The sequence below is a fragment of the Kogia breviceps genome, chromosome 2 (genome assembly GCF_026419965.1).
Source record: "Kogia breviceps isolate mKogBre1 chromosome 2, mKogBre1 haplotype 1, whole genome shotgun sequence".
NCBI lineage: Eukaryota > Metazoa > Chordata > Mammalia > Artiodactyla > Physeteridae > Kogia > Kogia breviceps.
Window position 1 is genome coordinate 178881648 of NC_081311.1, and position 26081 is coordinate 178907728.

At 35.8% G+C, this 26081-nt stretch overlaps 1 protein-coding gene across 2 annotated transcripts in view; it reads left to right on the forward strand.

The window, feature by feature from the left end:
• Positions 1-26081, forward strand: part of SPAG16 (sperm associated antigen 16) — an 860968-nt gene that overhangs the window by 493460 nt on the left and 341427 nt on the right. The gene's annotated exons all lie outside the window — the stretch shown is intronic.

The following is a 26081-nucleotide window of genomic DNA, read 5'->3' on the forward strand; positions in this document are numbered from 1 at the left end:
AGGAGAACTCTTATCTGCCTAGAAGGCTGTGGATGGCTCCCAAGAGGAGGCTGTGCTTGAGCTATTTGGAGGGTAAGTAGGATATACCAGGTAATCTCGAGAAGGTGGATTCCAGGAAACAGCAGTACATGTACAAAGCCATAGAAGTATGAGGCTACAAAGGCATATTCTGAGAGTAGTAATATGTTTGAATAGAGCTTAAGGAAGGAGGAAGAGAAAACAAGCAAGAGTATATAGATAGACAAGGACAAGATCATTAAGTATCTGATTGAAATTTTATAGTTTTCAGAAGGAATCTATTAAAGCATGTTAAGCAAACAGGGTAACATAATCAGGTTAGCCTTTTAGAAAAATTAATTTGATAGTAGAGTTAAGGGAGTCATTCTCATATAGGAAGCTTGTACAGTAGGCTGTGAGCAGATGAGAATTTGAACTAGGAGACTGTGAGAATATAAAGGAAAGTACGGATTCAAGATAAGGGGTTTAACTCTTACAATTTGAAGAGTGACTGGATGTGGAGATAATGGGAGGAAAGAAAAGGGGCTTAAAGGTGACCAACTGTCCCAGTTTATCTAGCTCAGACTGAGAGTTTTCCTGGGTTGTGGGATTTTTCAGTGTTAAAACTAGATAATCCTGGGTTGCTGTGGCTTCAGAAGTGAAGTAGATGTGAAGAAATGAAGACGGAATTTTGGAACTACACTTTCAAAAAGTTTGGCTGTGGAGATGAAGAGGAGAAAAGTCTATACCTGTAGGATCGAATAGAGGTCTCCCTTGTTCAAATAGGAGACAGCATGTTTATTTGCTTAGCTGTAAGGGAGAGGAAGGGATTAAAGATTCAGGAAAGAGCAAACACAACTAATTGAGCACATACTTTAGTAATTTGAGGCATGCCAAATATGCAAAACAGGGTCTCCATATTTGTTCTTAGCAACATTTGATGAGGATAATGTAGGAGACTATACTAAAAAGAAAAAAAAAATCCATATTTTATGGTTCGTGAGTCAGGAAAGAAATGTAACTTGTAATGTTTCCCATTTATCTTCCCGTATACAATGCATGATTGACATCAATAAAGGAATATGATGATGAACATACAGATAGTATGAACAGGGACTCAAGTTCATTATGAGAGGCCCTATTTAGTCCTCTGAGGCAAATTGATTTAGGATAGAGAACAAGGAGACCTTAGGTTCACATATTATAGAAAAACAGCTAATGGTAGAATGACAAATACCTTAGACACAATTTCATTTGTTGCAGCATGTCAAGGGGCAGCAGTCAAGGGGCACTGTGGGAAAAGTGTATCAGCCATGAATTAAAAGTAAAATCAGAATGGTTTTGTTGTTGGGTAAAAAAGGTGCCACAACCTCCTCCTTGCTTTAAAATAACTTAGACCCTGGTGCAACAGAATTCACTCCTGCTAATGGAGCATCAATGAAAAAGCAAGATTTTCAATGCATTTAGCCTAAATACTCACATGTGAAGTGTGTATAAAAGCCATTAGTAAAGGAAAACCCACAGAGAAAATATTAATTTAGTAGTGACTTAAATTTTATGATCATTTTCTTTTGATATCAGATTTTTTTTTTTGTCTGTCTCTCAGAGTGCTATAACTGAATGTTATCAGGAAACATGTCTCTTATCTATTTTCTTTCCTGTGAAAAACTGGAGCACTAATGGTTGGAAGTAAAACTGCTCTTACAAAGAGAAGTTGCCTCTTGTGTATCTGCCTTAAATGCCTAGAGTTGCTTATTGACAGCGGCCTTCCTACCTCTTGTTGGGAACTCCTTGTATACTGGTCTTATTTCCTATAATATGTCCGAGAGCAGTAGGAAAGAGGGATTCAGCACAGCACAGGGCATTTAGCATACAGCAGGATAGCATGTGGATTGAATGTATGTCCATAAAAAGGTTATCATTCTTTAATCAATATTAATGTATGTTTTTCAAATTGGTTTTAATGGCAAATTAAAAATTTTATTATTAATATAATGATTACAATTTTATTAGTAGTATGCATGCTAGCTTTATAGTCATTAATGCGAGGGAAAGGACTCTAAAATACTTTGGTATAAATAAAATGTTGTTCATAAATTACGGTAAATACATCAATGATTAGAAATAAAGTTCATTTACCAGATGTTAAAAAATATATATTTAAATTAGTATCTAATAAAATAGAATTAGCATGTAAAACAAAGGGAAATTCACTTAATTTAGGTTATTAATAATTAGACAATACAAGTTGTTAAATAAATGTTATTATAAAAGTCTACAAATAATATATGACAGCAACTCTAGAATTAAACAGAATCATTTCACTTAAGTTGTGTTAGCAGTTCTGGTGATTTGTTTCAGATCTACCTCATTTTTTTTTAACACACAAAACAAAATAAAAAAAACTTGAAACAGCCAGATTTTTAAAATTCGTATTTTATATATAGTTTTTAAAGGGTACATGTTACATGTTGTTTATATAATATGAAATTATTAGCTTTTTTATTTCACAATGATTTGTAAAGAAGTTAAAAATAAATTTATTTTTGTAGTTAAATATTATGAGATGTTGAAAAAAGTAACCAGGATAGCTATAGTTTTTTTCTGTGTAATAGTAAAAACTGTACAACATACTGATATGGATGGTATTATTAGACTTGTAATGTCAACTACATCTGTAGTATTCTGGTATTCTCCTTTTTTATAACTTTTATATTATGTTAATTCCTTGATAAATGGTAAACTGTCAGGTGACACTGAAAGACTGAACGTAAAATGAGATTAATGACTTCCTTCACAGTAAAGCAAAAGCAGAACATTTTGTCACCTCAATGTGATCAACTAGTATTGAGACATTTTCTAAAATATTTTTTTGATGAAACATGAAAATGACCAGTGGATTATATTCCTATAAATTAGTTTTAAACCTCTTTCTCCCATTCCCAAACATATACTAATCTTAAATCATTAACCTAATCTAACAGCTTATTGTCAAAGATAATGAATGTGGAGACCTCTAAGTCAGTCTCTAAGTCAACTGGACAGATCGGCTCTGAATTTTGTGGGAGACAAGGAAAGGAGTATAAATCTTTGTAATTACCAATGGAGGCTATTAACTTGCAGTTTGGAAACTCATGAAATTGCTCTGTTTTATAGGACTACATGCAGAGTATTTTTCCTCAAAGTCATGAAACAATAAAATTATTTTATTAAAATTGAAAAAGAAGATTGTAATATTGTCAGAAAATGATGTATAATATAGTAAGTACATTTAATGAAAACTTACAATGCCCTCTCAAAAAGCGACAGAAAAATTCAAATATACACGAGTGATTTGGAAGCCTATTTAAAATAAAGGCCGAGATTATTGGTCATTCACAAGTCCAATGAAAATATTAAGGCTTTAGAATTTTTTTGAAAAAAAGAAAAAAAAATGTGCTCACTGTACAGTAAAACATAGAATAGAATGAGTAATATGTCTGTGAGTTCAGAGCTAGGCTGACAAAGATCAGAGTTGCTGACATTTCATCTCTTGCAATGAATCAGACACACAGAGTTCATGGGCTGGACTGCCTTTGGTGTCCATGTCTTGCTCCCTAGACTAACTGAAGGCTCTAGTCCAGCATACTGTGTTGTCCCAACTAAGCTGTAGCCAAAAGATCCAGTAACTGATCACTCTGAGTTCTATGAAGTGAAAAAACTGAGAACTCACCAAAAAAGTTACTCTTGGGTCCTGTGTGGTGCTAACCCATTGTGGACTCCACAGTTCAACCTACACCCTGCCCAGGCTGTTGTTCTCCTCAGATGCTATCTGGTGAACTCTTAAAGGAGCCTGACATTATTCAGAAGCCCAAATGTGGAAACAAAGTCAAAGATTGTACCTTCTCTCTCTAGGTTTTATTCCTCAGCCACATTCAGCTTAGTAATATTTATTGAAGATCTTTGTGCCAGGCAATATCCTGGGTTCTGGACTGTTGAGTGTGACAGAGTCCCTGCCCTCAGTGTACACACAGTCTACTAGGGAGGAGACGTAAAGAGAAATTATCTTAAAATTAAAGGTAGTAATTGATATATACTTGATATAAACTCAATATAACTATAGCTTTGGCTTCTTGTGCCAAAGCTCACTATTCCAAGAGGTGACTTAGCGAATAACACTTATTGATTGAATACCTACTATGTGCCATCACTTTACCTATAACAGCTATGTAATGCTTAATGGAATCATCATTATCATCTGTATTAGGAACTGAAAAAACAAAGGCTCAGAAGAGTAAAATATGTTGCTCAGATCAGCCAGTTGGTCAGTGCAAGAGTCAGGAAGCAGGCTGACTCTCCAAACTCAATTCTCTATTTTTATTTTAAGGCCTCTAGTTTTAGTTGGTTCTCACTGGCAATCAGAATAGTGTTAAAATGGCATTTCAGTAAGAAAAAATGATTAAATATGCTTACATTTTCAAAAATATTTGCTTAACACTGTAATTCAATGATTCATTAGTCAGATCTATGCTTGTTTAACAACTATCAGATGTGCAAATGATCCCTCACAAAGACACAAAACTCTAAAAAGAAAAGTGCATCATGGTCTGTAGCTATCAATTTGGATAATGGATTTTCAAATTCATCCAGTTATGCAATGGCATTTTTGTTAAAATTTGCTAGGCATTTCTCCCCTCCTGAGGTTGATCAGTTGGTTTTATAAAGTAACTAGAAGTTTTCAAATATTTTAAAACAAAGTAGAAAATTCTTTTCCTACATTTTTTTTTTTTTTTTTTTTTTTTTTTTTTGCGGTATGCGGGCCTCTCACTGTTGTGGCCTCTCCCGTTGCGGAGCACAGGCTCCGGACGCGCAGGCTCAGCGGCCATGGCTCACGGGCTCAGTTGCTCCGCGGCATGTGGGATCTTCCCGGACCAGGGCACGAACCCGTGTCTCCTGCATCGGCAGGCGGATTCTCAACCACTGCGCCACCAGGGAAGCCCTTTTCCTACATTTTTAAGAGTTTGACTCAATAGTTTTGAAAGGTGATAGCCCTTACATATTGGCAGGGGAAGCACTTCCAAACAATTGTTATCAAATGCTTCATAGAGCAAGTTTCTTTTTAAAAAGATTCCTTTTTTGTTCACTGTTAAAATGTCACCTTTACTTTGATAGAATGATTAAGTTTATTATTATTTTTGAAAATACTTGGTTTATAGTACATGGCTAACAAATGCTTATCAAAACATAAAAGGTCAAGGAATTAGGAATACTTGTGTTTTGGGGAAAAAAGCATATGACTCATCTTTAAGGTCAACTTTTAAACACATGCTTTGCTAAAATGTAACAGTGAAGTTCTGTGAGGGTATGAAACATTTTCTTGGGCACTGTCTGATTCATTACAAAAGACTGTGAAGATTCTAATCATCAAAGGATCTATTTGAATAAAATTAAGCAACTTAAGAATACTCAGTGTTCCAAACTGCAATATATGTTGCAGTACATGAAGAAAGCTTCACTGCATTGTTTTCCATATATTGTGATGCACCTTACTTTGGAGACCTCAATTCAAAGACTTTTACATATGTTACACAAATCCTATGCAAAGCTTACTGCTCCCTCACTAAATAAATGTCAGCTACCATCAGTTATTAAACTCACTATATACTAACCATGTGAAATTAGCCAGTATAGCACAATGATCTTTTCTTTTGAAAAAACCTTTCTTTTGCTATTCTTTTCTAGCTAAAATATCTCTTCCTCCCTTCAAATGGAGAGTTTACTTCTATTCTTAAAGATTTACTTATCCTTCCCTAGAAAAAGTTCTCCATTTTGCCCCTGTGGATTAGGTGTCTCAAGAGGCAACTAAGAAAATTTTATACCACGTAGAATTTTGCCTTTTTTTGGGGAAAAGTACCTAAGATGTTGAACTTGACAAATGAGGTACTTTTTTTCCACAAAAAGACAAACCTTACCAATTTGCTGACTTTTTTTGGTAATAACTAATGGTTTCAGTAACATGGTACCAGCAGTTATGTTTGAAAAATAAATGTGCTTAATTGTGTATCTATAGAGTCCTTGGCTTAAATCTATGTTATCTTGCATGTATGTCAGACAGTACAGCACAGTAATAGCACACAGCCATTGTGCCTGGATTCAAACCCAAATTCTGCTGCTTATTGGCAGTGTGGCCTTGGCCATAATTGCCTATAATCTGTGTACCTCAGTTGCCTCATTTGTAAAATATAGTCATTGTCCCTATCACATAAGGATATAACGGGGATTAAAGTGCTTAGAAAATTGACTAATACATGTAAGAACTTAATATATTTTACATATACTTATAGAAACTGTCATATATCATAGCTGTTTACCCACTAATATTTCTCTAACATGAAACTCTGAGCTTTCTTCTATACTTTTCACAGCCTTTGGCATAATAGATGATCAATAGTTGTTGAAGGAAGGAAGGAAAGAAGGGAGGGAGGGAGGAAAGGAGGGAGAGACCAAAAATCAGATGTTTTGTTTTTGGGGTAGGAAAACATTTTATCTGAAAAAAAATGACTGTTTTCTAAAAATTAAAAATAAGTATTTTTTAAAAAATAATAAAATAATCATAGAGTAAATAAATCAATTTAATATGTTATAAGGTTTCAAAAGATTATTTACCTCATAAAATGCCACAGTTCTTTTTATATCTCGTATACACCATATAATATCTTTACATACATAACACAAATACCATCATTCTTTTTCTCTTATCCTTTGCAATTAACATAAGTAGCATGACAGTGGCCAGCAGTGGGAAAACTAGATTTTTGTATCTGGTTGTCAGGCTTTGAAAAAAGTCATATTTCAACAATGGAAACAATGATTAGTAATGACTGTGTATTCCTAACAAACATATGGATAGTTTCATTTTATGGGATTATTTCAATTCTATAAGAGTTAGAAATAAAGTCATATTTCATACAGTTTATTTAAGTTGAATCCAATAAAGATGTAGAGTTGAGGTAAAAGAAGGTATAAGAATAAGTGCACTTCACTTTTGTCATGGTTAAGACACTGCTCTGCACTGTCTTATATATTGAATTGTATGGATTGGGTTTAATTCTAGGATTAGTGGGAACAATCCAAAGGAAAAATACCAGATATTAACAACTCATCCTTTGAGTAAAAATAATACAGGCTAAATCTTCTCAAAAACATTTTTCCATATGCTTGCCCAATTTTTATTTCATGGCTGAAATGGGTTATTTGTATCAATTTTAAAGTATTTGTATTACTAGAAGAGAAATAATTATCTAGGAAGGTATGAAATTTAGGTATGGTAGATTCCTAAATTCAGTTCCTCTTAGGTCATTTAATAATAGCTGTAATAAAAATAATTAGCATTTACTGTCAGGCATTTTAGACACATGGTTATATTTAATGATCACGCAACACTGCAAGTTAGAGAATATTTTCACCATATTATAGCTAAAAAAGCTAACATCTCTGAAGATCAAAGATGTTAAATAACTTTTTCGAAGGTCTACAGCTATAAGTGGTGGACTTGAGATTGGAAACCTGTTCCTTCCAGCAACAAAGTCCATATCCCTTTACCACTACATCCTATCTCTATTTTAACATGATATTAAGAAAAACTTGATGACTGAAAGGCATTTGTAAGCATCTGTCTGTGATACTGAGTTTTATACTGTTCCATATAAAATGAAAAACTTCTAAGTCTAATTCTACTTCATAACCTTGCCTCTTTTATCATGATGTATGTTCTTAGGGAAGAGTAAAGACAAATGTAGGATAAAACATAATTACTTAGTTTAATATCCTTGTAAGAATCATGTAATATGCTCCAAAGTTAAACAGAGATGTTTTTTCATTCCCTCTTTTGATAATGCAAATGACTGTTTCTTACTTTCATTCAGATTGCCAGTAAAATTATATGGATAGATAATTGGTGGAAGTTAAAAAACAAAGGAGAGGCCTGGATATCACCATTTTAGATGTGATTGAACCTAGCTGTGGTCTCTTGGCAAAAATAAATTTTTGGCCTTATTTGAATTGAATAAGATATAGCATTATCATGTAAGAATATTGAGGGTAACTTAATCGTAGAATGTGTTTGACCAAAAGGAAATACATGTGCATTGCATGCAGCCCTTTCTGCCTTAAATAGAGTATAGAGAAAAATATAGACTTTGAAATCAGATAGAATGGAGTTTGAATCTAGGTTCTGTCACTTCCTGGTTGTATATAGTAAGGCATGATATTTAATATCTGTAAAGTTCAGCATTCTCTTTTTAAAATAGAAATAATTAAATCACAGTGTTAAAACTGCGAGCATGTATTTGGAAGTCAAAAATGAACAGTTATTTTTTCCTATATTGGTAGCTAGTGGCTAGTCCTCTCATGATTTGTGGTTCTGTCTCTTTGGTTGATGAGTTAAATGATGCTTAATGAAATTGAACAATTCCATTGCAGATTGCTTCACCCAGTGTTTTGTCTGTTGCTGTCACTTTCAAGAACTCAGTGACTGTAATTCATTGCATCAATTTGTAATTCCACTGTCCAAATAATGTTCATTTGACCTATCTTGTCTGTAGTCCCCTAATTGCAGTTCAACATATAGAAAATACTTAAGAATAATCTTGTCACTTGGTATTTATTCTTTTATACACTCAATCCATTAAAGCTTCGATAGTGATGGTTTAGCTGTACTTCAAGATCATCTTAACTTTTAATTCATTGCAGCACTGCATGTCAATTATAATTTTAAGGTATCGTTGGATGAAACTAGAAATTAAATGCAGCATTTTTGGCAACTGTTTCTGGCATCCTAGTGTGGTTGTGATCAGTGTAAAATAGAGCTACATCTCTTGCTATGTAGATCTACAGCACAGAAAATTATTAACGATTAATTAAAGTACATTTCTAATGAATAATCATAAACGCTCCATATAATCATTTTTACCATTAATTATACTAAAGCCTTTCATTCAATAAAGAAAATACTGAAAGAAAAAAAAAAAGAGAGAAGCCTACCTTGTGTGTATCCCCCTTTACTCATCACATACCACAAATTATCTGGATTCTTACTAAATGGAGGTAAATTCAGACACATCAGTTTGCGGCAGTTATGTATTCTATATTTAAAGGCAAAAAGTCTCAAATATAGCCCTACAACAAAATGAAATTATGGGATCTTCTATAACTATTGAAATGGCCATTTGCTGTTTATTTGATTGCCTGGCATCCAAGAAATATTCTCTTTAGAGGGGAAACCGGTAATGTACGAAACTTGGTAGGAGGCAGGGCTCAGGAGTTCTGGGGTTTTCTGTGTTTGTTTTTGTTTATTTTGTGGTTTCTAGAAAATTAGTATATGGATCTGCCCATTTAGAACTTCAAATTTGAAAGGAGTAACGCAAAGACGGAGGATCAGGTAGGAAATTCTGGTTGCAGTATTGTTGAGAGTCCACATTTACCAAAAACAGTGTCCTGACCAGACTTTTCCTATCAGGTATTTGACAAGGTTATTGTTACTTAGTTTCCTTTGGTTCTCAGATTTTTTTCCAAATCTTATAAAAGTTTTCTCTATATTTTATTTTTTGCATGTGTGGATATAATTAGCAAACTAAGTTTCTGTTGCTTATATTCAAAACCCAAATGGTACAAAATGATTAAAGATGATCTATTAGATACTGAGTGAATGCAAAAAGAAAGCAATGATAATCAACAATAAAAAGGAACCCATGAACCACAGTATTTATAAAGACCTATAAACGAAAGAAAAATTCTCAATACTTAAATATGTGTGTGTATGCACGTATTTTCATCCTAAATTACTCATGAGTCAAAGAGTAACAAATTATTAAAATAACAATAAGGAATTTATTTCATGATAAAATTCATGAGCAACAATCAAAAATATACTTAGAAAAAGTCATACTTTTAAATGCTTTCATTACTGCTCAAGAAAGTCTAAAAATGAAAAAGTTACTTCACAGTATTAGGGATAGTACAATAAATTTAACTAAAATGAAAGCAAGTAGAAAGTAATGTTAAAGCACAATTTAATGGGGAGGGAGAAAGAATTTGTTGCTATGAAAACTTTTTTTGGAAAAATCAATAACAAACCATACTTAGACCTGCTTTGTCTTTGCCTCACTATTTTTTATCATCTTCTTATAATTTATGCTCTTTCAATAATATACAACTCTGTCTGTGTGTGCGCGCGTGCACGCGTGCATGTGTGTATGTGTGTGTAAAACAAATATACTGCCAGTTACTTGTTCAACAAGGACAGGTTTATTTGGGATCAGCAGAGAATTACAATTTGGAATCTGCAAGCATTCCCTGCACAGCAAGGGAAAGAGACCAATTTTATAAAGGGGAAAGGAAGTTGGGAGGGAAATAGTAAACAGAGTCCATGGCTTTTCATAGGCTGCGTCCCTTCCAGGAAAGAAGAGAAGACTTTCTTCATCCTGTTGGGCTCTGCTTTTGTCACAGGGTGTGAAACCTCTCAGTTCTGGTCTCCCAACTATATTTAATTGAGATTTCTGTTATTAAATTTTTATATTTTTCCCTTTTGATCAAGTGCTTTTTCTGAAACCACTGCTGATCAAGAGTCAGGTTTACCAATTTCATACGCTTTTCACAGATTTCCAGGAAATCTTTACTTTTAGGTCACCAAATGATGTGCAGTTTCAGTTAGGGTTCAGTGCTTTCCTTAGGTATGTCACATGAATCCAAAAGTCTATTCCTTAGATTTGGGTGGCATAAAGGTTGCTTAGTAGTATCTGATAGGAACCTTTCAAATGAAGTTGAAGAGAGTCTTTCTGGGGGTATCTTATCTAGTAGATTAAATCTCCAGGTTGCAAGGTATAATGCTTACTGTCTTTGTCTGCTGAGAGTGCACTGTGAAGAGATTGTTCCAATAGAGCAAGGTTATTTTTAACAGAAAAAATGATTCCTTTGTTATATTGGAATATCTCTCCTTTTATCAGTTGTGAGTCAAAAGAGGCAGAAGTCAAGTGCATTGGTGTCCTGTGACTATCTCAAGTGTGAAAGTTTATAAGTTTTAAAAGGGGTGGATCTAAGATTTAGAAAGATCAACAGCAATGCTTTTGTCCCAGGTATTTTGAGGACCTCTACAAATTTTGCCAACTGAATCTTTTTTTTTCTTTTAAGATCTTTATTGGAGTTTATTTGCTTTACAATGTGTTTGTTTCTGCCATATAACAAAGTGAATCAGCTGTATGTATACATATATCCATATATACCCTCCCTCTGGCTTCTCCCTCCCAGCCCCCTATCCCACCCCTCTAGATGGTCACAAAGCATCGACCTGATCTCCTTGTGCTATGCGGCAGCTTCCCACTAGCTATCTATTTTACATTTGGTAGTGTATGTATGTCAATGCTACTCTCTCTCACTTCGTCCCAGATTACCCTTCCCTCTCCCCGTGTCTTCAAGTCCATTCTCTACATCTGTGTCTTTTTTCCTTTCCTGCCTCTAGGTTCATCAGGACCTTTTTTTCTTTAGATTCCATATATATGTGTTAGCCTACAGTATTTGTTTTTCTCTTACTGACTTACTTCACTCTGTATGACAGACTCTAGGTCCATCCACCTCACTACAAATAACTCAATTTCATTTCTTTTTAAGGCTGAGTAATATTCCATTGTATATATGTGCCACATCTTCTTTATCCATTTATCAGTCGATGGACACTTAGGTTGCCTCCATGTCCTGACTATTGTAAATAGTGCTGCAATGAATATTGTGGTACATGTCTCTTTTTGAATTATGGTTTTCTCAGGGTATATGCCTAGTAGTGGGATTGCTGGGTCATATGGTAGTTCTATTTTTAGATTTTTAAGGAACATCTGTTCTCCATAGTGGTTGTATCAATTTCCATTCCCACCAACAGTGCAAGAGGGTTCCCTTTTCTCCACACCCTCTCCGGCATTTATTGTTTGTCGATTTTTTGATGATGGCCATTCTGACTTCTGTGAGGTGATACCTCATTGTAGTTTTGATTTGCATTTCTCTAACGATTAATGATGCTGAGCATCCTTTCATGTGTTTATTGGCAATCTGTTTATCTTCTTTGGAGTTTTTTTTTTTTTTTTTTTTTTTCTGTGGTACACGGACCCCTCACTGTTGTGACCTCTCCCGCTGAGGAGCACAGGCTCTGGACGTGCAGACTTTGCAGCCATGGCTCACGGGCCCAGCCACTCCGTGGCATGTGAGATCTTCCCGGACCCGGGCATGAAACTGTGTCCTCTGCATCAGCAGGCGGACTCTCAACCAGTGCCCCACCATTTCTATTTAGGTCTTCTGCCCAGTTTTGGATTGGGTTGTTTGTCTTTTTGATACTGAGCTGCATGAGCTGCTTGTATATTTTGGAGATTAATCCTTTGTCAGTTGCTTCATTTGAAAATATTTTCTCCCATTCTAAGAGTTGTCTTTTCATCTTGTTTATGGTTTCCTTTGCTGTACAAAAGCTTTTAAGTTTCATTAGGTCCCATTTGTTTATTTTTGTTTTTATTTCCATTTCTCTAGGAGGTGGGTCAAAAAGGATCTTGCTGTAACTTATGTCATAGAGTGTTCTGCCTAAGTTTTCCTCTAAGAGTCTGATAGTGTCTGGCCTTATATTTAGGTCTTTAATCCATTTTGAGTTTATTTTTGTGTATGGTGTTAGGGAGTGTTCTAATTTCATTCTTTTACATGTAGTTGTTCAGTTTTCCCAGCACCACTTATTGAAGAGGCTGTCTTTTCTTCATTGTATATTCTTGCCTCCTTTATCAAAGATAAGGTGACCATATGTGCATGGGTTTATCTCTGGGCTTTCTATCCTGTTCCACTGATCTATATTTCTGTTTTTGTTCTAGTACCATACTGTCTTGATTACTGTAGCTTTGTAGTATAGTCTGAAGTCCAGGTGCCTGATTCCTCCAGCTCTGTTTTTCTTTCTCAAGTGTGCTTTGGCTATTTGGGGTCTTGTGTATTTCTATAGAAATTGTAAAATTTTTTGTTCTAGTTCTGTGAAAAATGCCACTGATAGTTTGACATGGATTTCATTGAATCTGTAGATTGCTTTGGGTAGTATAGTAATTTCCCCAATGTTGAGTCTTCCAATCTAAGAACATGGTATATCTCTCCATCTGTTTGTATCGTCTTTAATTTCTTTCATCAGTGTCATAGTTTTCTGCATACAGGTCTTTTGTCTTCCTAGGTAGGCTTATTCCTAGGTATTTTATTCTTTTTGTTGCAATGGTAAATGGAAATGTTTCCTTAATTTCTCTTTCAGATTTTTCATCATTAGTGTATAGTAATGCAAGAGATTTCTGTGAATTAATTTTGTATCCTGCTACTGTACCAAATTCATTGATTACCTCTAGTAGTTTTCTGGTTGCATCTTTAGGATTCTGTATGTATAATGCCATGTCATCTGCAAGCAGTGACAGTTTTACTTCTTTTCGGATTTGGATTCCTTTTATTTCTTTTTCTTCTCTGATTGCCGTGGCTAAAACTTTTAGAACTATGTTGAATAATAGTGGTGAGAGTGGGCAGCCTTATCTTGTTCCTGATCTTAGAGGAAATGGTTTCACTTTTTCACCATTGAGAATGATGGTGGCTGTAGGTTTGTCATATATGGCCTTTATTATTATCACATAGGTATAGGTTCCCTCTGTGCCTACTTTTCGGAGAGTTTTTATCATAAATGGGTGTTGAATTTTGTTGAAAGCTTTTTCTGCATTGGTTGAGATTATCACATGGTTTTTCTCCTTCAATTTGTTAATATGGTGTATTACATTGATTGATTTGCATATATTGAAGAATCCTTTCATTCCTAGGATAAGTCCCACTTGATCATGGTGTATGATCCTTTTAACGTGCTCTTGGATTCTGTTTGCTAGTATTTTGTTGAGGATTTTTGCATCTATGTTCATCAGTGATATTGGCCTATAGTTTTCTTTTCTGGTGACATCTTTGTCTGGTATCAGGGTGATGGTGGCCTCGTAGAATGAGTTTGGGGGTGTTCCTCCCTCTGCTATATTTTGCAAGAGTTTTAGAAGGATAAGTGTTATCTCTTCTCTAAATGTTTGATAGGATTCACTTGTGAAGCCATCTGGTCCTGGGTTTTTGTTTGTTAGAAGATTTTTAATTACAGTTTCAATTTCAGTGCTTGTGACTGGTCTGTTTATATTTTCTATTTCTTCTTGGTTCAGTCTCGGAAGGTTGTGCTTTTCTAAGCCTGTGTCCGTTTCTTCCAGGTTGTCCATTTTATTGGTATATTGTTACTTGTAGTAATCTCTCATGATCCTTTGTATTTCTGCAGTGTTGGTTGTTACTTCTCCTTTTTCATTTCTGATTCTGTTGATTTGAGTCTTCTCCCTTTTTTTCTTGATGAGTCTGGCTAATGGTTTATCAATTTTGTTTATCTTCTCCAAGAACAAGCATTTAGTTTTATTGATCTTTGCTATTGTTTCCTTCATTTCTTTTTCATTTATTTCTGATCTGATCATTATGATTTCTTTCCTTCTACTAACTTTGGGTTTTTTTTGTTCTTCTTTCTCTAATTGCTTTAGGGGTAAGATTAAGTTGTTTATTTGAGATGTTTCTTGTTTCTTGAGGTAGGATTGTATAGCTATAAACTTCTCTCTTAGAACTGCTTTTGCTGCATCCTATAGGTTTTGGGTCATCGTCGTGTTGTTTCTAGCTTTTTAAAAATTTCCTCTTTGATTTCTTCAGTGATCTCTTGGCTGGTTCGTAGTATATTGTTTAGCCTCCATGTGTTTGTATGTTTTACCTTTTTCTTCCCTGTAATTGATGTCTAGTCTCATAACGTTGTGGTTGGAAAAGACACTTGATAAGATTTCAATTTTCTTAAATTTACCAAGGCTTGATTTGTGACCGAAGATATGATATATCCTGGAGAATGTTCCATGAGCACTTGAGAAGAAAGTGTATTCTGTTGTTTTTCAGTGGAGTGTCCTATAAATATCAATTAAGTCCATCTTGTCTAATGTGTCATTTAAAGCTAGTGTTTCCTTATATGTTTTCATTTTGGATGATGTGTCCATTGGTGAGAGTGGGATGTTAAAGTCCCCTACTATTATTGTGTTACTGTCAATTTCCCCTTTTATGGATGTTAGCATTTGCCTTATGTATTGAGGTGCTCCTATGTTGGGTGCATAAATATTTACAATTGTTATATCTTCTTCTTGGATTGATCCCTTGATCATTATGTAATGTCCTTTGATTTATGCTATATGGGACTCTGTGCTTCCTGGACTTGATTCACTATTTCCTTTCCCATGTTAGGGAAGTTTTCAACTATAATCTCTTCAAATATTTTCTCAGACCCTTTCTTTTTCTCTTCTTCTGGGACACCTATAATTTGAATGTTGGTGTGTTTAATGTTGTCCCAGAGGTCTCTGAGATTGTCCTCAATTCTTCTCATTCTTTTTTCTTTATTCTGCTCTGCAGTAATTATTTCCACTATTTTATCTTCCAGTTCACTTATCCGTTCTTCTGCCTCAGTTATTCTGCTATTGATCCCTTCTAGAGAATTTTTAATTTCATTTATTGTGTTGTTCATCATTGTTTGTTTGCTCTTTAGTTTTTCTAGGTCATTGTTAAAATGTTTCTCATATTTTTTCCATTCTGTTTACAAGATTTTGGATCATGTTTACTATCATTATTCTGAATTCTTTTTCATGTAGACTGCTATTTTCTCTTCAATTGTTTGGTCTGGTTGGTTTTTACCTTGCTCTTGCATCTGTTGCATATTTCTCTGTCTTCTCATTTTGTTTAAGTTACTTTGTTTAGGGTCTCATTTTTGCAGGCTTCATGTTCATAGTTCCCATTGTTGTTGGTGTCTGCCCCCAGTGGATGAGGTTGGTTCAGTGGCCTTGTGTAGGCTTCCTGATGGAAGGCAATGGTGCCTCTGTTATGGTCAGTGTGGCTGGATCTTGTCTTTCTGGTGGGCAGGGCAGTGTCTGGCAGTGTGTTTTGGGGTGTCTGTAAACTTATTATGATTTTAGGCAGCCTCTCTCCTAATGGGTGGGGTTGTATTCCTGTCTTGCTAGTTGTTTGGCATGGGGCATCCAGCTCTGGAACTTGCTGGCTGTTAGGTGGAGCTGGGGCTTAGCATTGAGACAGAGATCTCTGGGAGAGCTCTCACTGATTGATATTATGTGGGGCTGGGAGGTTTCTGGTGGTCCAGTGTCCTGAACTCAGCTCTCCCACCTCAGCAGCTCAGGCCTGACACCAGCCCAGAGTGCCAAGACCCTGTCAGCCACACAGCCAGGTACGTGGGGATTTTCTTGCCTTTTGGGAAGCCTGAGGTCTTCTTCCAGTATTCAGTAGGTGTCCTGTAGGCATTGTTCCATGTGTAGATGTATTTTTTATGTATTTGTGGGGAGGAAGGTGATCTCTACGTCTTACTCCTCTGCCATGTTGAAGATCCCCCTGCAGTAGGAGACTCCACTGAAGATGCCAACCTCTGCAAGAGCTAGAGGTGCAGAGGCATTTTTTTCAGATAGTTTGCAGCTTGCTCTTTTATCTTCTTTTTCTTTGTGCTTTGTCTAGTTTCACTTGTTCACAGGGTGCTTCATGCAGTAGCCTCACACCTGGCACTTCTGATCAGAGTTCACAGCGTGCTCTTAATTTCAGAATCTTAATGTGCTGGTTGGAATTAGCTGTATCATTGGAGAAGTGCCTGATATTGACCATTTCCTCCTTTGGAGAGACTTCCTAGTTGGCTGGAGGCATCAGCAAGATGCCTTGTCATTCTTTTTTTAATCCTTTGTGCTTAGTCGTGGTTCACTTGCCCATAGCGGGGCTGCAAGTAAATGCCTTGCCCCAGGCACTTGGGACCAGAGTTCCTAGCGCTGACATCTCAGCTCCTGGCCATGCAACTGCCAGTTGAATCTTAATAATGCTATTAGTGCATTTGACTGAACCAGAGAATTGAGTTTGGTAAGCACAGTGAAAGTGGTGTAAAATTGGCCAAACAGAACAGACTTTTTGAAGTACCTGACTAGTAAAAGGGGTCCCTTGATCACTATGAAGTTCAAGGAAATTTCCACAGGTAGGGATTTTTTTTTTTTTTTTCCAAAATGACTTTAGCAGGGGCTTCCCTGGTGGTGCAGTGGTTGAGAGTCTGCCTACTGATGCAGGGGACACGGGTTTGTGCCCCAGTCCGGAAGGATCCCACATGCCACGGAGTGGCTGGGCCCATGAGCCATGGCTGCTGAGCCTGTGCATCCGGAGCCTGTGCTCTGCAACAGGAGAGGCCACAATAGTGAGAGGCCCAAGTACCACACACACACACACAAAAAGACTTTAGCCACAAAAGAAGCAGTAGCCTGTCTGCAGAAGAAGACTTAAGTCCAGTCTGAAAACATACAGACAGTGACTAAAACACATTTATATCCAGAGACAGAGAAAGTTGCATGATGTCTGTTGCCATAACTCTACTGGTCCATTAGGCAGTCTGGGGAAAGTATAAACAGGCTTCCCTGGGTTGTATTTTGGACAACTGGGTCAAGTGAGATAGGCACTTTTTGTGGCCTTGTTAATGTTTCCCCCACCAATACTGATTTATGAATATCATTGTGTCAGTAGACCAATGGTGTAATGCATGTACAGTGGTGAAGGAGTGGGAATTTTAGAGTCTCTAGTAGGACTGGGTTTTTATTTTGTCCAAACCAGAGCTTTATCTTTTTATCAAACTAACAATTGTTGAATTTCCAATCCTGTTTTTTTCCTTTTCTGAAGCCAATTGTTGGCTGCTGTGGCCAGTTTTTCTAAGTTATCACTTGGTGAAATATCCCATCAGACCATAACTGAGGTTTGGCTGCTGTTAATCCCTTTAAAAGCAGGATTCCTTGCTAAAATGTCAGCAAGATGATTTCCCTTAGCTTCCAAAGAGTCGAGGCTTGAATGACCCAGAATCTTAATAATGGCTAAGTGGCAGGTAGAATTACTATATCCAATAATTCCTGAATATAGAGGCCATTTTTTTGTTATTTCTGCTGTAAGTGAGGAAGCCACAACTTTCCAAAATCATGAGCTACTCTGAAAGCACATCTATCAGTATAAACATTGACAGTTTTGCCACTGGCTGCAGTACATGCTCATATAAATGTGTACAGTTCAATCTGTTGGACTAAAGTAGCCATAGGTAAAGGTGCTGCTTTAACAACATCAAAAGGAGTTGTAATAGCAAACAGCATAATATTTGCCATTGTCTTCTTTTAAATAAGAACTATTAATGAACCATGAGAAGTCAGCATTACCCAAACTAAGTTCCTGTAGCTCATCATGAGGAGTCACGTGATCTAGCAGCATTAAAGAATTGTAAGGGATTTTGTTGGTGATGGAGTGGAGAGGAGTAGCAGGGTTAAGATTATTACAACATAAAAAAGTTATGTGAGAAGCACTTAATAAAAGGACTTCATAAGAAGTGAGGCAGCTGATGGAGAAATGTTGAATGTGATGAGAAATCAGGAGGGTTTCTGCTGGATGAGGTACAGAAATGGTTAAAGTGGATCCCACAACAATTTTCTTTTTGAACTTAACCAAAACAGCAGTGGCTGTAATATTTCTAAGGCAAGGAGGGATGTCCCCATGCCAGAGGGTCTGGTTGCTAGCTATGAGTTAATCATGGTCCATGTGTTTTGGGGTGAGTACTTCAAGGGCATTCCCTTCCTTTTCATATACAGAAAGGAAAAAGGGGGAATCTGATAATTGAGATGCCCAAGGGCAGGTGGGTCCATCAAACTCTCCTTTAAGGCCATAAAAGCTATGTTGTCTCATTCTTCCCATACAATTGTGTTGGAGTTGTTGTTTTTGAGTAAAACAGATAGAGATATGACCATAAGAGACAAATTTGGAATCCAGTTTCAGCAGTAACCAACAAGCCCAAGGAAACCTCACAGGTGGCATTGGGTTTTGGGAAATCTGGGACATAATGAAGTCTGTCTGGATAGCCCTTGTACTGATATCAAGTGCCCTAAATGTCAAACCTGGGTTTGAGCAAATTGCATTTTTTCTTTGATGACTTTATGTCCCTTTAAGGCTAAACGCTTTACAAGTGGATGCTATCTTCCTGTGAGGAGGCTTGAGAAGGAGAGTAAAGAAGCAAATCATTCACTTATTACAAGTAGAACTTCTTGGGAACTTGATGTCATCCAGATGAGCCTTCAGGATTTGGGAGAAATAAGAAGGACTTTCAGTATAATCCTGAGGCATTACAGTCCAGGTGCATTTATTTTCTTCCCAAGTGCAAACAGAGAGGTATTGGCTAACTTCAGCAACTGGAGTACTAAAGAATGCACTGCATAAATCAATTTCCCAGTTGTAATTCTAGAAAACTTTCAGGATTTCCCCAAGTATCAGTTTTTATCCAGTGTTAGGCCTGACCTTAACCAACAAGTGTATGAAGAAGATGCTATAAGTCAGAGAAACCAGGTTGATAAACTTGAATGACTATATTAAATTCCTCAGCAAATCTGTGAGGACCTTTGGTTACTTTGGGAAAATTGTTGACTATGGCTCACAGTTCAGCTTTAGCCCAAGGAGTATAAGAAATTAAGAGTTAACTTCTGAATCCTCAGAAGGCTTAATTTTAAAGAGACAGTTTCTGCTAAGTTCAGAGGAAAGGAAGTAGAAGAGTTTCAGAGAAATGGGGAAGTTTGGAAAGATAATTCATGTGGGTGAACTGAGGGTATAGAGGATGTAAAGGCAATATAGAAGGGAAGGAAGAAGGTGCCAGAGGCAGAGCCAGAGACAAAAAAGCCAAAGTAGAAGAGCCTGAGGCTTCAGGAGCCATTTTATCATTCTTTAACCCTTTGTTTGCCTCAGTTAATCTTAACATTTCATTTTGCAGTGAGGTAATTTTAGGCTCCTGATAATGTTGTGGAATCCTCAAGATACCAATTGAAATAAGCATGCCATTCAGTTCTGGACATTTTTGTACTATTACAGTCCAATTTGGTTTTTAGAAAATTAAGTTTGGAGATTTCAAAATTTCCTCATAATGGCCATTGATATTCTAAATTGTCTTTGGTCAGAGTGGTCCATTTAATTAGAAATGTGCATGAAGAAGGACTGAGGTTTTTAAACATGAAATCAGCTGGAGTCCCTTGTAGGCATTATACCCTCAACATATTTAGATAACTGGAATCTCATTTCTCAGGTTTTTCTCTAGAGTAAAAGAACAATTTTGAAACAGATTAAGTGGCATGCACCTCAAACAGTTCAATTCAAACAGCTTGCAACTCAAACAACCTGCAGACCTAATATCAACTAGTTCTAAGGAAACAGCTTGGTCCTGGAGGAACCAGGCTGAGTCCTCTCAACCAGTTCCCATGAATAGCTTCTATTCCAAAGGAATGGGCAAATGCTAAAAATTGGCACAATTTTAGTGAAACAATCCCTGCTTCCAAAGGAATGGGCCAAAGACTTCTCAGCCAGTTTCATTTGAAACAGTTATTTATTTAAATCAATACTAAATATGCAAAGGTTTCTATCCATGACTTATATCTTTCAAGTGAATTCAATTCTGCAAGTGTTCCCTGAACAGCTCTGTGTTCAGAGATGATATACTACACTGAGTCAGCCTCCAAAATAAAGCTAGGAGACTGTAGTAAATGCTGTTGATGCCTTGCCCCATAAACTTGCATTCACCCGTAGCCCTGATGGACAGGTCCCGGGCCATTATGAACTTCCCACCTCAAGGGCTCACAGTGACACCTTTCTGAGGTTTCCTTCCCTGAGGGCTCTTCTTAGGTGCCACAACTTACTAGGCTCAAGTGTGAGGAAGTTAGTGCCTCCAGGGACAGATGAAGTAAGTGGATAAATAGCTCAGCATTCTTACCCCTCCCTACAGTGCTACAATTGTGAAGCATGTTTTATATGGTTCCTCACAGGTTCTTCAGCGAGCCCTAGTTCTAGCTGCTCATAGTGTATAGCTCATAGAGCTTTCTCTCTTCTTTGTTTCACTTTTCCCACTCCCTTGCTTGTGCTTTCTAGGTTCACTTCCCAAATAAACGATCTTCACAGTATTTGTCTCAGTGTGTGTTTAGGGGGCCCACATCAAGCCAGGTGCAGACACTTGAATCAAGTTGCTCATGTCTGATTGACAAAGCAAAAGATCCAGGAACATTCCACAGGAATTAGGCAAAGGTGAGCAGTGGCACTTTTGGCTTTACTTGACTCCTCTTTGTCCTTGTGGGTGTCATTTCTTCCAGCATGACAGAAACAAAGGATCTTAAAGAGCTAGTGAGCTCTGTGTGTCCACCTACCAATGCACTGTTAGTGTTAACATATTTTACAAGTGGTGAATCTGGTGCTACTTCCATAATTAATCATTTTTGTCAATAGTTACAAGTGAATACAGCCATGAAATGCAGAATGAATAACAGGGAGCTGAAAATTTATGGGCATGCCAAGGAAATATAATGATCACTTGTATTAGTAACAGAGAAGCAGGAATACAGCTGCTTGGAGCCAGGGCCACACTGGAGAACAAAAAGGAGACTTTGGAGAGGACTATGTGTTTCTACCATCTAGAGTAAAGCTAGGGAGAATTTAAAGTGCCATAGTCATCTGGAAGTCACAAATGGATTCACAGTTTGACTGAATTCTGGGAAAATCATACCTTGTAAGCCCTTGGTAAAGATCAGATCCTGAAATTATAAGGAAATGAAGAATATAGAAAAGACAAGAATAAAACACCTAGCTCTATATTAACTTTGGATATTAACGTACTTTGAAGGTATAGCAAGGGTTTCTGGTTTGGGAAAGTTGAGCTATAAAGACTATAGATGAACAAAATATTCAGTGGTCCTTTTCTTTCCCTCTTCTGGCATACTCTAAGCCTTAGGAACAGAAATATCCATGATGCAGGACACCATTTTTTCTGTTATATGAAGCATCAGAAAGACGCTACTTGTTTAGAGGTCTGAGAAATGGTTAACAGACAGCACATTCTTGTGCCATGAAAAGAGTTTCAGGTAAATCAGGCAGTGGGAAAAGACATGAAGAGAGACTCTAAAGTCAGATACCCTGTATCATTTTCCTGCAATGAATGAAAAAGTGAAATGTTTTATGATCAAAGCAGGGTAAACCAAATTAAGATAATATGATGTAACAACTAATAAACTTGTAAAGTAGGTGAAAATTGCAGCAAATGCATGATCATGTGTTTTCCCCACGATTAGTGCTAACAGTGTCAGTACTCTGATGGGTGTGTACATGTGGCGAGAGAAAATGAGGCAAGCATAAATAAAATGCAGCTCTTTCCTTGAGGAATTTACTGTTTAGTGGTTGAAAATGATACATTAACCAGTTATTTCAGTACAGCGTGAAAAGGGCACTGTGTCCTTAGATGCAAAGGAGAGACATGATCTGACTTACTTTTTAAAGAATTACTCTGGCTATCCTGTTGAGAACACACTGAAAGGGAGCAGAGACAACTAACCAGCAGAAAATTTTGGTGGGCTTGTAACAAAATGGCAGCAAGGGAGGTGATGAAAGGTGATGAAAAAATGTTTTATTTATTTATTCATTCAACATGCATGCATGCATGCATTCATTCATTTAAACATAGATGCAGCTTACTGAAAAGAATAATACAATACAGTCATCCATGGGAGACTGACTCCAGGCCCTCCCAACCTCCAGGATATCAAAGTCCTCAGATGCTCAAGTCCCTTATATAAAATGACAGAGTATTTGTATATATATGTATAATAATCTATGCACATTCTCCTGTATACTTTAAATCATCTCTAGATTACTTATAATACCCAATACAATGTAAATGCTATGTAAATAATTGCCAGTTTGTGGCAAATTCAAGTTTTGCGTTTTGGAAATTTCTGGAATTGTTTTTTTCTGAATACTTTTGATTTGCAATTGGTTGAATCTGTAGTTGTGAAACCCACAGATATGGCCATCTGTACACACTTCACCTAGGTTCCCCAAGTGTTAAGATTTTGCCGTATTTGCTTTGTCCTTTCCTCTTTCTGAATATATGCATGCATATATGTTTTTCCGAAACATTTGAGAATAAATTGTAGACATGATATCCCTTTACCCATAAATAGTTAATTATTTAATATCTAGAAACAAGGACATGCTCTTAAACAACTACAGGAAATTATCTAAAATTTCAATTTAAAAATTTCAGTAAAATTTCATTGATGCAATTATCTAATCTATAGACCTTGTTCAAATTTGTCCAACTGCCCCAATAATGTCTTTATAACAAAAGACATTCAGTTGTCTCTTCAGTTCCCTTTAATCTGGAATAGTTGCATTCAGTTGTCTCTTCAGTTCCCTTTAATCTGGAATAGTTCCTCAGTCTTTGTGTTTCATGGCATTGACGTTTTGGAAGAGTAAAGGCCAGTTATTTATACAATGTCCCTCAATTTGTGTTTGTGTGGTATTTCCTCTTGTTGAGATTCAGCTTTTGAAAGTTTAACAAAATACCTCAGAAGTGATGACCTTCTCAGGGTCATCTCATATGTTGATCTATCTTATTAATGGTGATGTAACTTTGATCACTTGGTCGTGGTACACTGCTAAGTCTTTGCAATATAGACCTAATATTTCACTTGGTAATTAATGAATATCTTGTTATTTTTGAGATGGTGTAAATATCCTGTCTTCTCAAAATTTCACATACTCATTTCAGCATTCATTTATAATTCTCACCTTCATCTATTATTATTCTAATGGTGATTTTCTAATTCCATCATTTCTTCTTCGTTTATTAGTTGATTTTCTACTGAAAGGAAGAGCTTTCTTATCTCCCTCATTTTTCATTTATATCAAAGTGGATTAGTGTATTTCTAGTTATTCAGCAAGTTATAACCCTTTATGTTACTACTTTAATACTCAGACTTTTCCATTCTTCATTAATGAAAGCTCCTGCAAGATGTCCATAGTGTCATTTTGACATGTCCCCTTATTCACTTACAGACCACCCTATGTCTATCTATACAGCTAACTAGCTGTATTAAAATCTATGTGTTCACACTGTTTATCTCTAATTCCTATATAGTAACAGAATTCGTTCTGTTTTATCTCTTTCCATATTTAAAAGTCTCCTCTCTGCCATTGACAAACATAGCTACCATTATCTACAATATATTTACTTACACGGTCAATCTTCTAATGTACAGAAAGTAGTTTCAGTATTACTAACCCAGGTCTCTAAGAAAGGAAGGCTGTTAATTGGCATTCAGTTTTTGTTTATAGTTCTTTTTGCTTTATCCTGAATAGTCCAACTACTACTGTGTTCAACAGTTATTTGGGTTAGATCTCCCCATTAGTTACTGTCATTTATTCAAGTGTTATTTATTGAAATATGTTGAGTCATCTATTTCTGTTTGTGTTCATTTTTAGGATATTACACCCTTTTAAAATTTTTATTTACTTATTTTCTTTCTTTTTCTTTGAATCTGTGAAACATTAACATTCTAAATGTCAGACATACATTAACTTCTACTTACACCTATATTATTTCTTCTTTCTCTTTTCTTTTGGTTTAGTTTCTTTTTATATTTCTAGATTTTTAAACAGAATATTTAATTCATTCATTTAATCATATTCTTTTATTTTGATTGATAAGGTATTTAAGGCTATATAATTTCCATGCCGATTCTGTTATATAATGTGATAGATACATGTATATATATGTGTGTGTGTGTTTATTTTTGTAATTTTTAATACATTCTTTAATTTTGTTTTGTATTTCACAATTTACTCAAGGATTATTTAATAAAAGATTTTTTGTTATGTCCAGTCAAAATGACCTTTTCACCTTTTTCTATTTTTCATAATTTCTAATTTTTTATGCTATTGGAGCTTTAATTATAATATTTACAATTATGAAACAACTTTGTGACATAAAATATGATCAGATTTTTTTTCTTTCCTAATCTCATTTTCACATTCTTTATTGTTTTCCTATTATTATTTTAATTAAACTTATGTTTTCATTTGAATCCCTTCTTCCTTGAGCACCTTGTGACTTAGTTTTCATTTTATGTGATTCTGTCTTTTAAAAACTTTCCTTAGTTTTTGAATTTCTGGTTCAAGTTTTTTGTTTATTTTCCACACATCTCAAAATGCTTGTTGGAGAATAATTGGTTTGGGTTTTTTTGGCCACATGGCATGGAGGAATCTTAGTTCCTGACCAGGGATTAAACCTGCACAACCTGCAGTGGAAGCATGGAGCCTTAACCACTGGATTGCCAGGGAAGTCCTGAGAATAATTAATTTTGTTTGGAGTGCTGTGTTACAGTTTTCTTTTTCTTCACTGTTGGTTTTGGTGGCTTGTAGAAGGGGGTTTATCAGCTGAGTTATTTATAGTCTCATTTTCTGATTTCTAATTTATTTTATAGTAGTTTTTAATAAAAGAACACTGTTTATACTTCTGCATTTTTGTTCACTGAGATTGACAATTTATGTTGGTTTTGAGGTTCATGGTTCAAAAATATCCTCCATTGTCATTGTGAAAAAGCATAGTTTTTTTATTGCACGGATTCTCTTTTCGTTGGGGGGTGAGGACATTGTAAGGGGATGAGTTATTCGTCCTTCAGTTGTGCTTTATTTCCTTTATCTTGCTGAGTTCTAAATTTCTCCCTCTGGCTTCTTTTTCCCTTCACCAGACAATATCCAAATAACGCTTCTTTCTTCCTTTTGATTCTCTTCTTGAAGACTGACTCCTTATATCCTGTATGCACGTTTTCTTCTCTATAATCATTGCTCTAACTTTTTCAGAATTTTCACATATAGGAGGTCTTTTTATGAAATATTTTAGATGAAAAAAGTAGGCTAAATTATAGGAGATATTATTTTTTCAAATAATATTTACAAACATATATAAATGTATCAAAACCTATCAGCTGGAAGTCCTCTAAATCTTGGAGACCTAATTAAATTTGCTTCAAATATATAATTTGAAGAAGTAAAAAATATCCCTTATCTCTATGTATATTTTTTGGTTTTTATATTCCTTTCTGTGCCCAAGTATTATTTCTCTGTTTTGTTTTTTGTTTTCCCATCTCACCCTGGTA